This window comes from Myiozetetes cayanensis, unplaced genomic scaffold (genome assembly GCF_022539395.1).
Source record: "Myiozetetes cayanensis isolate MyiCay16 unplaced genomic scaffold, myiCay2020 scf9, whole genome shotgun sequence".
Taxonomy (NCBI): Eukaryota; Metazoa; Chordata; class Aves; order Passeriformes; family Tyrannidae; genus Myiozetetes; species Myiozetetes cayanensis.
In genome coordinates, this window is record NW_026088185.1 from 38,746,594 (window position 1) to 38,761,509 (window position 14,916).

At 37.5% G+C, this 14,916-nt stretch overlaps 1 protein-coding gene across 13 annotated transcripts in view; it reads right to left on the reverse strand.

Annotated features, from left to right (window-relative positions):
• BAZ2B (bromodomain adjacent to zinc finger domain 2B) overlaps positions 1-14,916 on the reverse strand; it is a 113,686-nt gene that overhangs the window by 69,380 nt on the left and 29,390 nt on the right. For all 13 annotated transcript variants that reach the window (XM_050339325.1, XM_050339324.1, XM_050339323.1 and 10 more), the window contains exon 2: positions 13,470-13,512. The gene's annotated coding sequence lies outside the window, so the exon portion shown is untranslated. The remainder of the gene's footprint in view (positions 1-13,469; positions 13,513-14,916) is intronic.

The window sequence follows — 14,916 nt, forward strand, 5'->3', positions numbered from 1 at the left end:
ATGAAAACAAGAACAATACCTAAATCCAGCATCATCTGTGAATACAACCTGCAGCAATGGTGTTGGAGGGTATGAACTTCCTGTGGTTCATTAAATCAATATACTTATTTATAAAAGTTTCAGATGCAGTATTAATCTATCTTTTGCTAATGGTAATTTTAGCTAGAATCCTGACACCAATGGCATGGACCAGGAAGGAGGGGACAAAACGGACCATTCCTTACTTAGAGATAACATAAGTTCTAAATCATCTTTTTACTTGCGAAAAATTACCAAGTTAATAAGTGACCTCCAACTAAATTACAAAAGCTGGGGGGCCTCTACAAAGGATAGATCAACCAACCAACTTTTCATCTCATACTCAGCCCATGACTAAAGTCACAACCAACTTTTCCTTTTCAGAGACCTTCACACAAGGGCACCCCAAAGCAAGTCCTGCTCGTGTGCCCATAAACTGAGATTGTGATCAACATTCACAAGCCTCAATACCCTTTTTTTCCATGCAGAGACCACTCTTGAGTTCCATGATTACACTGAGTACCGCTGGATTGGTCTAAATTGGTCTCCACAACTGAAAACACAGATGCATCAAGGAGACAGATTATCTATATCATTTCAAATAGTTTCTCACTACCAAGAATAACTAAATCAACCAGTCTTTAAAACCTACAACTGACACTAAGTAATCTGCATCCTTATCCTGGTTTACAGCCCTACCAAAGCCAAGCGAAAGAGGCTTCCTTCCTCAGGGACAAGAGAGGCAGCAATCTTCTCTTTGTTCTACCACCTCCATATTCTGGTCACATTTATTGGTGATATTGCTCGTGATTTAGCTTCATTTTAAGGCCCCTTTGCTCCTCACTGAATTGTTTACAAAACACATGGACACTTCATCTGTCAATTTGATCCTTAAAATAGTATCTTGGAATTGGAATAAACACGGTAGCCACCACTGAACTATCACTCAGAAAGAGCCATATTCCACATTATTAAATACATCTCTACCAAAACCCTAGTAAGTACAGAATTGTTTCAAGGCATGTAAAAGTCACTCACAGAAAACCCCAGAAAACTAGCTTATTCTTTACATTACTTCAGTGCCCAAAAGCATTCTTCATGCACGCTCAATACCTAGAACTAATCACAAATCGATCAAAAATCCCAAATTATCATTTATTTATTAGCATTTCAAACATTTGCTACTAGATTTCAACCTCACAAAGTATATATATGGAATAAATACTGAAAAAAATAACAGCTTTAAATAATTTCAGTACCTTTTACTTTTCCTGTATGAAAGCATTCTTATATGTTCCTTCTCAGTTTTAGTATTGGGATTATCAAAATGTCTTAGTATTACTGAAACAGTGGTTTTAACTAGCAACTTGGAAACAAAAGAAACCAAAGCACACCAGTATCTCAAGTAGCCCATTATCCTATGTACCAGAACATGCCATTTCATAATAAAGTTGATGTATCTTACAATAAAATTTTGCCACTATTGTTCAGTATAATCTATTAAAATATAAAGTTATTTGAGTTTTATGAGATTTGAGACTGAGACGTTTGTTTCCATGTTCTATATACGTTACTATCACCCACTTTAAAAAGCATTACAGAAATCAATTCTTAATTTTCTTTTTATATACATATGTATGTATGTGTATATATGTATGTATGTTTATATATATATGTGATAAATTCAGTAGTAACTGCTATTTAGTCAAACTCAAGATTTTGGAGAAAAGATCACATAAGTAGCAAACATGGCAGAGAAATGCACAGAGATCAAGGGTTAAACTGTTGTTTTCCATTAAAATAACCATTAATTTACCAAATAATTGTAAATTTGAAATTAAATTATTTTGAAATTATAAAGATTTTTCAAAAGTTTTTAAAGCTTGGAACAACTGTAAATATATTCTTTGTCATCATAATGTACACACAGAGACATGGACCCTCTGAGAATACAATATTCATTTTGCTGCAGAAGAACAGACATTGCATAACAATGAGATTTGCTAATGAAATCAGCCATCAACCTGGAATACATATGTATTAAACCAAGACCTCAGTGTCATTTTCTTTTTGCATCGTTTGTTCTTTCTCTCATTTTCCCTCGACCTTTCAAGTATCCTGTCCTCCTGGTTTCACTGCTTCAAGTACAGCAATACTGCAAAATATTCTGTTAATACCGGACACTTTTTATTGTATAAAATTTCTTTCTCTACTTACTGCTAAATGTAGATTCTAATTGCACGGGTTCTATCAGCATTGTTAACGTAGCCTTGAAAGAAAAATCAATGGGTGCTATAGAGACAAAGGAGTATTATCTCCTCTGTGAAACAGCAGGAGTATCTAATAAAAACTGGGTGTCACTCGAAACAAAGTATACTTTCATAGCTCAAGTTGTATGCCCATTAATACAAGAATTTAACAGAACACCACATTTAAAAAAAAAATCCCCTCTCTATTTATCTAATGATTAAACAGGACAAAATTTAGAATCATTACATGAGTACAAGTGTAATTTCTTTGCCTGAACATGCAAAATCATCATGAAAACAAGTAAAATGATCCAGCAAGTTCAGCGTTAGTATGTTTAAGACTGCAGTATACATAGCAGTTACACACACCACTTCACTGAAAAAGAAATGAATACAGAATGGAGTTCACATTAGACTAATATCATATTTTGGTTTTGTGGGATATATTTTGTCTTATATTTCATAGATAAAAAGCAATCTCTTTGTACCCCTAGCTCCAAGAGTATCGAACCTATGTTTGATACACCAAAACTATTAAAACTAAAATACAGCCCACTAATTTTTTCTACCATTTCCATTTTACACATCTTTTTTTTTTAATTGAATTAACCCAAATAACACGTTGTTACTATAATGGTACTATCAAGTTAGCACTGCTGTCGATAAAGCTCCGAAGTCATACCAAAAAGAAATACAAAACAGTAGAGAATAAATGTTTGCTGACTTGTTTGGTAGGGTTGGCTTTTTTGTTGGGGAGACACACAAGTAGGTGTGGGTGTTTGCTTGTTTTTCTCCCTTCTTTTTCAACTAACAGTCCAAAACCCTAATTCTATGAAAAAGAATGGACAAACAGTTACTCTAGTATACAAAAATTACACACAGAACTCTCACAGAATAAATGAAAGGAATTTGTAATTTATTTTATCTTGAGGGGTGCAATGAAACCATTCAGTCATTCTGTAGTTACGATGGCCATCACAACACCCAAGAAACAGAAGGCAAAAAAGACTACTGAAAACACAGAGGAAAAAAATAACTAAATGTTAGAAAATGGACTTAACCATCCCTGACGCCAGTCATATCAAACTGTCACTGTACAACCCAGGAACAATACCATCAACATACTGGACATAATAAACTAAGTAAGCAAATGAAAGCATAAAAATTCCCATAAACTCTCTTCATATGTGCTCCACTGCTAAGTTAACAAGCACCCATTTCATTGAGAGAGCCTTGAAAGCTGAAAGCATAAAACACATGGCCTTATTTTTTTTCTTCCATTACTCTCACTTTTAAAGATCTGTGGCTACAGGATATAAGCATCCAAGCATATATCATATGAAGAGGTCTTACTCTCATTTGTGCATTACCATGTCCTAATAAAAAGTTGTATGAAGACTGTCCTCAATCATACACTATCAAAAATGCTTATGCTTCAATTACAAAGCATTTGTCCTTCTGCAGCAGAGCCATCTCTCACCACATTACATCCCAAAATGACAGAAACTCAAGAGATAGAGGAGGCACGATTAATTATAAGGGGCTCACCCTTAAGAACAAAGACTATATGACCTCCAGGGTTTGAAATAAAGAGGCCCTAATGCAACAACCTTGACCCTTGAAAGTGCTGGGTCATTTTCTTCTGTGATGAACAGTGATTGCTTTCTATAACTCTAACAATTGTCAAGTAGGCTAAAGAGTATGGCTGGTAGGTGATAGCTGTGGAAAGCTTGCACTTTTAACAATGACTTATTGCCTGTAAAATAGATCAACTGTCCAACTGAGCATCTTCTACAAGACGTTACAGGCTCTTGAAGCCACATACTGCAACAACAGACATCATTGGTTTTATTAGGTATCAAACAAATGTATACGGAACCTAAGAATACAGAGAACTGTTAAACAATTCAGTCTTAATTCAAATGATTAAAGGAGAAAGACTGAGATTCGCAAATTTGCTGTACATATGAAATATGTGACTCTGGTACTTAACTGCTAGCACTACGTAATCACACATACACACATATACTCCAAGTAGAGGCCGCAACTTATACAACTTGGCATGAATTTCATTAATAGGTACGAGAACACAGAAACCAGTTATTCTACTAATAAAAGTGAACCCTCATGCTAAAAATATAGACTCAACATCATACAAGAATATAGATGAAACCATATCAGCAGCATACAGAATTAGATGCTGCCAGGTGCTAAAACATACTTGAATTTTTATCAATAAGAAAAAACATGAACTCAGAAATTAGACAGAATTTATCAACCATATTTATCCTCTCTGAACTCATGCATTTTCCCGGCTGGGCTTCGCGAACGAGGATTTGAGAAGGGCTCTACCCACGCTTGCTACAAGCACGCTGATGGCTTCTCTGAACTAGCTTTTTCAATATACAGCCTCAAACTCTGTATTTTGCTGGAATAAATCACACAAACCTAGGTGCCGACAGTATGAACATATTCTGAAAACTAACGCTGTCCAGTTTACAGTGTTTAAAATATTCCAGAGAACTAACAGTTCACACAAACACACCTTTACTTTCAGTATTACACAACTCTTAGTTAAAAGCTATTACTGGCACTTCATGCAGAAATCGCCAGCATCCTTCAAAGCTTACTTTTAATACCTAGCAATAAAACACATTTATGTTTTTCTCACAATGAAACACCTAAAATTGTACTGTTATGATGACTATTATTTATCTACTTTTAGGGAGTAAAAGTGGAGGACAATTTATTTAAGTACAGGAGGAACGCCTGAACACTGGAAGGTCACAGCCTATGTGCTGAGCTGCTAAGCAAAAACATCTATGATGTTGCAGAGCTGCCATTTTTCTTCCTTGACAAAGCCTCCATCTGCCACAGAGCCATTTACAGCCTCGGAGTCAGAATATCAATGATTTCCAACCATTCTGCAAGTGTGCTTTCACCTTGACATCACCTCTGTAATACATCTAAGCAGATGATACATACAACCCCTCAACAAGCTCTAAGCCCACGCTTTATTCAACTGATATGCATTTCAGCTGTACTCTACCATACCATTTCCTTACTTCCTTTGAATTGTGCAAGAATACGAAAACTCCAAATTCTCCATCCTGTTCATTGCTGTGTTTGCCTGAAATAAATTACCTCTGGAAAACCTAAAAAGAAAACTTCACAAAACATACAAAAACCGTTAGAAAACATCTGACAGTTTTAAAATTTGTACTTATATAATGTACGTGCGCAGCATCACAATCTACTTTTTTCTTTTCCAAATAAATAGAACATGCCTGGTAAGATCTTTATTACAGACCTCCATGCAGAATAAACTATCACAGTTTCAGTGAAACCAACAAAACTACATTCAGCTCAGCCCAACATCTCTTGACGAATATACAAACTGATGTAAAAAAATTTCCAGGTTAGAGCTGAGTCAAGGAAGGATAGGGAATCTTGCCTTATTGAATGAGTTCCTAAAGAATTAGATCCTCAGACAAAACAGATTACAGCCAGATTGATAACACCAATCATACATATATATATACACACACATATGCACACCTACACTCTCTGTCTAGTATGAAAACCCACTCCCTCATCAGGCTCATCACAACACAACCTGAATGAATGTACTCCTAAATAGCAACTTCCAGTCTTGAAATGCAGGTAGATGTCAGCACTCTAGACTAATTTTAAAACATGCAAATGTCCAGTCTGCTTTTACAGTGAAACTGGGCCACAGAAGAAACCATTTTGTGTTACAAATATGTATGTAAGTGCATATGATCACACAGCCAGATCTTCAACTATTGCCATATAAACCCTCGCTATGTTAAATATACAGGAGCAAAATATTCGAACACTAGATGAAGCTTGCAAGCACCTCTGTGAAAATTTACTTCATAACACCTGTAGGTACATATTTTACAATCTCAGCTTTACGTCTCATCCTTTCTTTTTGTTGTTTAAGTCCTTCTTCCTTATTACAGAAGTTATAGCGTCAACAACTTGATAATTTGAACCTGTTCTATTTCTACCTGTTCTCTGCCCACTTCACTTTGCTGAGGCTGCTTTTAAGATTCCAAAAATAAACACAATTTCAACCCAGAATATTTTTTTAAATCTGTATGGAAAAAAAAAGTCTCTTCATCCCCTCAAATACCTTACACCCTAGAACTCCTCTGGCTAAATCACACTAGGGCTTAAGTAGACTGCAGTACGAGGCTGAACTAGTTCAGGTGTTACCTTTGTGCTTGCCTTACAAAGGGTAGGATCAGATATACACGGATACATATCCAACATGTTTATTTTATGACTCATGGGTATTCACCTGACACTCGCATATCACATCTCTCACCCAAAAACCCCCAAAACCAACCAAACAAAAAAACTCCATCAAACTTGTTCAGTTTTCCACCTGCTATCAATATACATTTTGCTACTTAGCTCATCTGCAATTCAACTACCCCTACACCAGTCTCCTCACTGACACTAATTACTTCGTATTTTTAGTGGTGTTAAAGTGTGTTGGCAAAATACAAAACACAAGGGAGCACCTGTGTGAACCACACTTACTCCAAGATTAATACAGACCAGCACTGCATTGTTCACTGTTTTTTGCACTGAAGGCAGTAGAGCTAAGGAGGAGATCACAGTACGGTATTCAGAGGCATGGCCAGATTTGAGAGACAGCACCACAGCTAAGAAAGTTTTCACTGAGGACACAGAAGGACAGTGGTAAAAACAAGAGCTGATCGCTTAGATATCAAATACCTCTCAGTCTCACACAACAGCAGCTCTCTACCACCACGTATTCCATGCAGTGAAGCACCACACTCATCAATTCCTTATATACTGCCTCTCTTATTCTACCTTCCTCCTTTAAAATCCTAGGAGGAAAGAGACAAGGGGGAGAAAAGGAAGATAGTTAAGAATTCTGTAGTTAAGGTAGAATCATAAAGTTGTGTAGATTGGAAAGATCATACAAGAGTCACCTGGTCCCATCTCCTGCTCAAAGCCCCCAGTTAACTTCCAAGTTAAATGAAGGTGTTCAGAGCCTTATCAGTAAACAAGATGTAGCTATTGCAAGCTCTCTGAGCACCCATTTCAGTGTTCCACAGAACCACAGACTGGTTTGAGTTGAAAGGGACTTTCAAAGATCATCTAATCCAACCCCCCGTCATGGGCAGGGGCATCTTTTACTAGGCCAGGTTGTTCAAAGCCCTCTCCAGCCAGACTGTGACCACTTCCCAGGGGTGAGGCATTCAATACACAGAACTACTGTGTATTAAGACTCTGAAATTTAATTAGAAAAAATATTTCTCATTTTCCATAAGCGGGAAAAAGCTTTGTATTTAAATGCTAAGAACACTTCTTTCTGTAAGAAAGCCAAAGCAAACAAAGTCAAAACACTAATCTAATCACATATACTTTGAAAGATTTCTGAACTTTTAACTTTTGAAGTAACTGTAAACAACAAGAACACCTTTTCATGCAAATGGATTGCTGCTACTGCAAATATAAAATCAGCTGGTCTAAATAACACAGTGCTACAACTGAAAATTCAATTTACATCTGAGCTCCTCCAGTTGTCATCTGTACAGTAAATCTTAATAAACCTCTTATTCCACCTAACAATGAATTGACAATACATAATCAAAATCTACCCTTTAACCCTCTCAGCAAATTACTGTTATTAAATCTGGTTTGCAGCAAAAGCACTAACACAGTTTGGAGCAAGTCTTACAGAAGTTGTGTCAGTAGTAGGGTTTTGTGTTTTGGTTTGGTTTTTTAACTTCTTCCTATTATAACTTATAACACATCAAATGTAGACTATTAGTTTGAAAGAAAACTGTAACAAAACAAGGTATTCCACAGAGAAATATGCAGTTCATTAATTCTTTCTTTGAAACTTTAAGTCCTTTTGTAATTTCACTTCCATAATTGTTTGATGAAGCATGTTAATTTGTTTTCCTCGTTAAATGAATCTAAATACATACAACTAAGGATACACAAGCACACGCACCATGACCTTATTTGCAGACAACATACAGCAATAAACTACTTTCAATTTTTTAATAAGATGATTTTCTAAAATTTCTAAAAATAACTATGTAAAATAAGTAGAAAAACAGCACAATTACCGTCTGCATTTTATTTACACTCTGTATAATTACTGCAAGCACATAAAACTGTTACAGTGGTATTATCATGCAGTTTCTTAGTCAATGTTAATTGTTGTTATTAAGCTGAAGCAAAGATATAATTAAATCTGTAGGTCTTACACATGTATGAAGGAAGTAAATTCTCACGTTCTTTGGTTTTGGAAGCTTTCGTACTTTTCTGAGCTTGTCCAGTGTACATCCACCCACACTTCCAAAAAAACAAACTCCACTCTTCAAATACTATTACCACAAACCATGAACAGCTTCTTTTCATAGAGTCACAGACGGTTCTGTTTGGAAGGGACCTTAAATCCCATCCAGTGCCACCCCCTGCCATGGGCAGGGACACCCTTCACTATCCCCAGGTGGTTCCAAGCCCCGTCCAACCTGGCCTTGGACACTTCCAGGGATCGAGGGGCAGCCACAGCTTCTCTGGGCAACCTGGGCCAGGGCCTGCCCACTCTCACAGGGAGAATTTCTTCTAGTATCCCATCTAACCCTGCCCTCTGGCAGTGGGAAGCCATTCCCTGTGTCCTGTCCCTCCATCCCTTGTCCCAAATCCCCCTCCAGCTCTCCTGGAGCCCCTTTAGGCCCTGGAAGGGACTCTAAGGTTTCCCCAGGTGAACACCCTGAGTCCTTCTCCAGGTGAACCCCCCCAGCTCTCCCAGCCTAGCTCCAGAGCAGAGGGACTCCAGCCTTCGGAGCATCTCCGTGGCCTCCTCTGGACCTGCTCCAGCAGGTCCATGTCTTCCTTGTACTGTAGGCCCCAGAACTGTTTGGGGAGAAAATAAAAACAGAGATACCATTTCCATAATCAAATGCACCTCTCCATGAATTCCCTGCATCCTTTTGAGTAGTTACATGACAATAAAAGGCAAATACAGCTAAGTATTAGATGCTTTGGCTAACTTTTGATAAGAATGGAAACAGCTGTGGAGAGGAAGCTAACAAACTGCCCTGAAAGCATAGAACTACTTTTGTTTAACCCAAGGTCACCAAATTTTTCTTCTTTTTTGCCCCTTACTTCTCCGTTGTGTTGTAAGTTTTTATCAAGTTTCTCAGTAGCTACCAGTTTCCAGACTTATCAAATTTCACTTACAGTTCAACAATCACATTTTTTGTTCAATTTCTTTTGTTCTGAGACATAGAAGCTGAAAAGTGATAAAGCATATGGTTTTATAAAAATTTAAAAAAAAAAAAGTCTGCCTAACTTCCACGTTTCTACAAGTCTGCTGTGTTGTTACTTAGTTTTACAACAGGCTATTATTTACATACACTTAAATTTCATGTAAGAAGAAGGCTTTTCTTGGCAATTGGCTTCTATATTTTAGAACAAGTAACTGAAATATGCAGAACTTCTGGTGGATCTGGTGACAGCAAGAAAAACTCTCACACTTTTTCTGTTGCTGTTTGTCTTCACATGCCCAGCCACCAATTCCAAGTAGGCTAACGCATACTTTGTTACTGTGAAAAGAAACTGGGTGGCTTGCAGAACCTGTCTAATCCTGACTTATATTTCTCTAGAAAGCTTGATTTCTGAATCTTTTAACATCTCGCTCTTCTTCACTCTTTTTTTCCTCCACCCTCCCCTCCAAGAAAATGGAAGTGTAGATCCCCTTCAGTGTAGATCTCACCTGCAAGGACTCCTCTGCTAACCATGGTATTCACCAACTCCAGTATTCCTGTAATGGCAACATCTCTCATAGACCTGCCTTGTCATCACAGTTTTGGTCCAAGAGGCCTCACTTCTTAACTTCCTAACTTTACTCCAGAGAATTTTCTTCAGCCATCTGCTGAGCTGATTGTTCACTTTTAACTCATTTGTTTCATCACAGCCATTAATAACTTGCTTAGTTACAACCATATAGAAAATTTTTAGAAAGTATTATCTGCATAACTTTAAAGTACTGTGTAAACATTCTAAATTATCTGTTTCCACAAATAAAGTGGGACTGATAGAATTCACCACCGCCACCTTTTGGAATAAATAAAAAGAGCCACGATTAGGAATTTAAAGAATTTTGTATTTTGGGAGCAGAAATTAGTATCCTCAAGAACTTCCTATTTAAAATGTCATCACTTTAACATGAAAAAAACCCCCAAACAAATAAACCAACCACCAACACCACAACTCACAACATAGAAGGAATTAACTGCCATTTTTCCTAATCTTTTCAAGCTTTCCCTTGAGCAATGTATTTGTTACAACTGAAGGCACACGGAAGTGCCATTTCCTTGTCTGGATGGAAGGGCTGCTCTTGCTTCACAGTAAAGAAAGTATGTTCTACAGGCTAAATAACTGAATTTTTTTTCTGCTTATTCAGAGATTTGATACTTTTCATCCCTCACAATAGTTATAGTTGGACATAAACACACAGGCAAAATAAATTAGCACACTGAATTAGTACTAACAGACTGCCCTAAAATTAAGCTTGTTGAAAGAAGGAGACCTACACCTGACTATTATTTCTCTTGCATTTTATAATGCCTACAAGAAAAGTCATCAAAAAGCACAAATCTCTCCACAACTTCCTCCTGTTTTTCTCCAATTGCATATTTACAGGGAGAAAAGTTATGCATGTCAGCTTAGCCATTTACGGCACACTCTTCTCACTTCCTGAGTAAGGCACTTTCTGTTCAGCATTCATCCTAATGATTCCACACAGTAACAGAACAGAGGGCAGATGGCAGCTCTCACGCCATGGTTGTAGATCTAGCAAAAACCGCCTCACAGAGTAGGGTCTAGACTTCTTTGTAGGTAATAATTCCCAAAACATTAAGGAGGAAGGAGCCCTTGTAACACTAGGGTGTTCAGAGAAGTCAGAGACACATTTTTAGCCAACTAATACATCTGTAGTCTTAATGGGGGAGCCCCTGGTGGTCTAGTGGTAAAGGTGCGGCGCTGTCACCACCGAGACCCGGGTTCGATTCCCGGTCAGGGCCACTCCCGGGCAGGTGGGGCTCGTTAGCCCTTAAAGGCAACCCACCTACGTCCTAAGGACCTCGCTGCCACCGTCCAAGCTCGCTTGGCCCCGGCAGATGAACCTTAGGATTAAAGGGTGGGCTCAGTTCCGGGCACACTGTGTCTCACCTAAAAAATCCAATGCGCAGGCTGGAAGGTGTAAAGACCTTCCCCGGATCTTCGCTCGCGAAGACTGGCCGTTATGTTTGTTAGTCTTAATGGGATTGTATCTCCTTCCCAAAGTAAAGGACTTTTTTTTTAAACAAGACTTCACAAGTGGAAAGTTAAGCAGGTTTAGCCTTTCGAAGTCAAGCATACAGGTGCTGTGTAGTACCAACTACAAACTACATTCCTTTATCCCTTGCAAAACTGCAAGCTTCTTCTATAAAGTTTCACCATCTTTCTTCACACACTGGAGGCTGGGAAGCAAAGCAGTCTCAGGACATGCCAGAAAAAATGTTGCCTCATTAACAAAACAACAGGGTTCAGCCTTTATGAAGTGAAGGCTTTTCCAGTAAAATGGCCCACCTTACAGCAACTGACAGTATCGTACTGCATTACAGGAAGTTGCACAATATCTGATGCCTGAAGTAAATGTTAAACCCTAGATAAAAGTCTTCATATTTCTATTATTGCAAATTAATGACTTTCCTAGTTTTGCTTTTTAATTTTTTTAAGTGGTTCAGAATGTTGCTCCTGACTTGGAAATAGCAGGTTATCCTACCTCCCACTCTTACCTGCTCTCCTATCGCTGCCTGCTAAGCAGTAAGTTCTCTAGAAAACTGTTCAACTTTCATTCACTTGAGCCCTATGATTTAATAGATTTGCCCTCTCCATATTAACCTATTCACTCTTTGAATTCAGCAGCTGTTGGTGCTCTTACCATTCCTGTAAACACTGTATTAAGTCACTAGTAGTGGTTGTAACAGCTTGTCTTTCTGCACTGTACAGAAAGCATTTCTGAAACTCGAGCCTTTTACATTTCATCTTAAAAATTATTTTAACCAACATGCAAAAATTATTGATTTAGACTTTTTTTTCCTACTGTCAGTGTAAACTTTATCTCTACTGATTGTAAAGTTATGTCGGCGATGAGGGCAAGAAAGTTGCTACGGAAATGTAGGACTCCACTGTATCACACAGTCCTGTGCCTGGATCTAAACAAGGCTCTTGGTAACCAGCATATCTCATTACTGCATGTAAGTTTACATCTTCACAAATTTAAGTATGTTATTCACTATTTTCATGGTATTTTATCACAAGTACACAAAGAAATGATGATTAACACGAGCAACACAAAACCAATAAACTTGAAAAATCATTTCAAATGTATTTCACATTTTCCTCCCTTGTTTTACGTACCTCACAGGCAGTAAGTCCAATAGAAGTTAAAAAGTGTTCCTGAAAGTTGCATCTATGAGCTAAACAGGTAGTCAGGCTTTCTGTTAAAATCTCTATTTTGTTTGTCACTATTAACTTTGTCTAAAGCAAAGTACTGGAGTAAGACACAAACTGGTTTCTTTAGCTATCCTGAAAAAAAACCCAAGTAAACTGATGCAAATGCAAAATTCTTCATTTCCTAGTAGTCTAGTAAAACAGCATAACTCATGCTCATCATCTAGCAAAATATCACTTATTCTCTGACTACGCAAAATGTTTTTCAAAGTTGCTGAAACCAATTTTGGAATTAAAACTCTCAGTGCAATTAGTTTTAAATATTCCCTAAATCGTATAACATCAGACTTTGAAACTACTAAAGGTATACACTAAAATTACATTCTGTCATATTTATATTTCAAGCCTACATACACAAGGTAATCCAGAGAATGATAACAGTACTGTGGACGTGAATTGTTAAAGACCTACTCAATAGCTAAACCCAAAGTCACAGAAGTAACTGCACTCAAGGACAACAAATCTGTAAGTTTTAGTCAAGGCTGTGCTTAATGTCTGGCTGAAACAAGGACCTAGATGCAGATTTTAGCACTAAGCCCTTCAGTACATAACATTTTCCTTTTCCTTGTATGAGTCATGCTTCTCAGAAAACTATCAGAATGCTTATTGCCACCGCTTACTTACTGTGAGGAGCGTGGTCAGTTCTGGGACATGGCTGTTTTGCAACCTGAAAACAGAAAACAATTAATGATCAGCTGAGTAATCAAGTACCTTTTACAGGGAAGAAGAAAGACACATCAAACAGAACAGTAAAATTTCTCCAAAAAAAAGTCTGTGAGGCATTTCCAGTACAGTGAAAACACTTTGTTTTCCACTGCCAGATATAAAGCCCTTACAACAAGAAGAGTTGAAGACAAATGTTATATAATCACCCTAGTTTTGTTTGCAACCAGCTGTTTAAATACACATACCCCTTTTCCCCTTACTAAATTCTAAATGAGATGGTGCAACATGTTCCCCTTTGATGCAAACAGTAAACCAAAAAAATCTTTCTGTTAAAATGCAAAAAAATCCACCCAAAACAACCAATATTCTGGTCTCCCAAAAATCAATGGAAATTCTCAATTTTGTTATAATGGAACCAGCGTTTCATTCCATTGGTGACACTCACTAGCATGAGGATTTCAAATGCTATGAGAACTTCGAAGTGTCTCTGTGTCAGTACAAAATCCACATATATTTCACTGAAAACTTAAAATAAGTTTGAACACTTGTTTGGATTGTTTACTTCCCAGACTTTTTTTCCCTGGGTAGATGAAGTTTTTCTAAACACATAGTTCACACACACTGTATAGGACACAGAAAACAGCTTAACAGACACAACATTTTCACTTCAGGAAAATGCTACTTGCTAAAGTAGTAGAAATGCAATATCATTAGGGTTTTCACTGAAGATGATTAAAATTCAGTGAAATTTTACAGTTTGAGATTTTAAAAATATCTTCTGTAGCATTAAATATAGACTTGCTTTACAAAGCTCAGAAATGCTCTCTTGAGCTACACTGACAGGCAATTTTAACTAAGCAAATATGTGTAACTGCCTACATATCAAGAAATGCTACAGTGAAAACAAATGCATAGAAAAACAGGTATTTTCACTCAACCTTTTTCTACAGCGTCACACTGATCGGAGCACAAAGTTCTCACTGTGGTCCAGTCAAAAAAGCACACTGATAAATTTACACAAACAAAACTTCAGTTATCTGCAGGAGCAAGAACTTCGCTTACAGAGTTAGGCAAGGTAAGTAATAATTTAAATCTAGGGAGGCAGTTGCATCAACAACAGTCAGTGTTTTTAATTTAATCTTACATTACAACCTGTAAATGTGTGGCCATTAACACCAACTGCTTTTTTGTTTTGTCATGGCCACCAATGTCAAGCTACACTCCTAGCCCTGCCAGGAAAACAGTAGGTATTTTTCTCCCTTGACAAAGGACAGACAGGAACAAATCATTCCTCATAACAGTCAGTGGCAACATCATCAACCTTTCTCCCAAGGAGAAATCAAAACATTAGTATTCCCCTTCTCTACCCTACTGCCATACTTTGACACCACCACAAAAACACAAC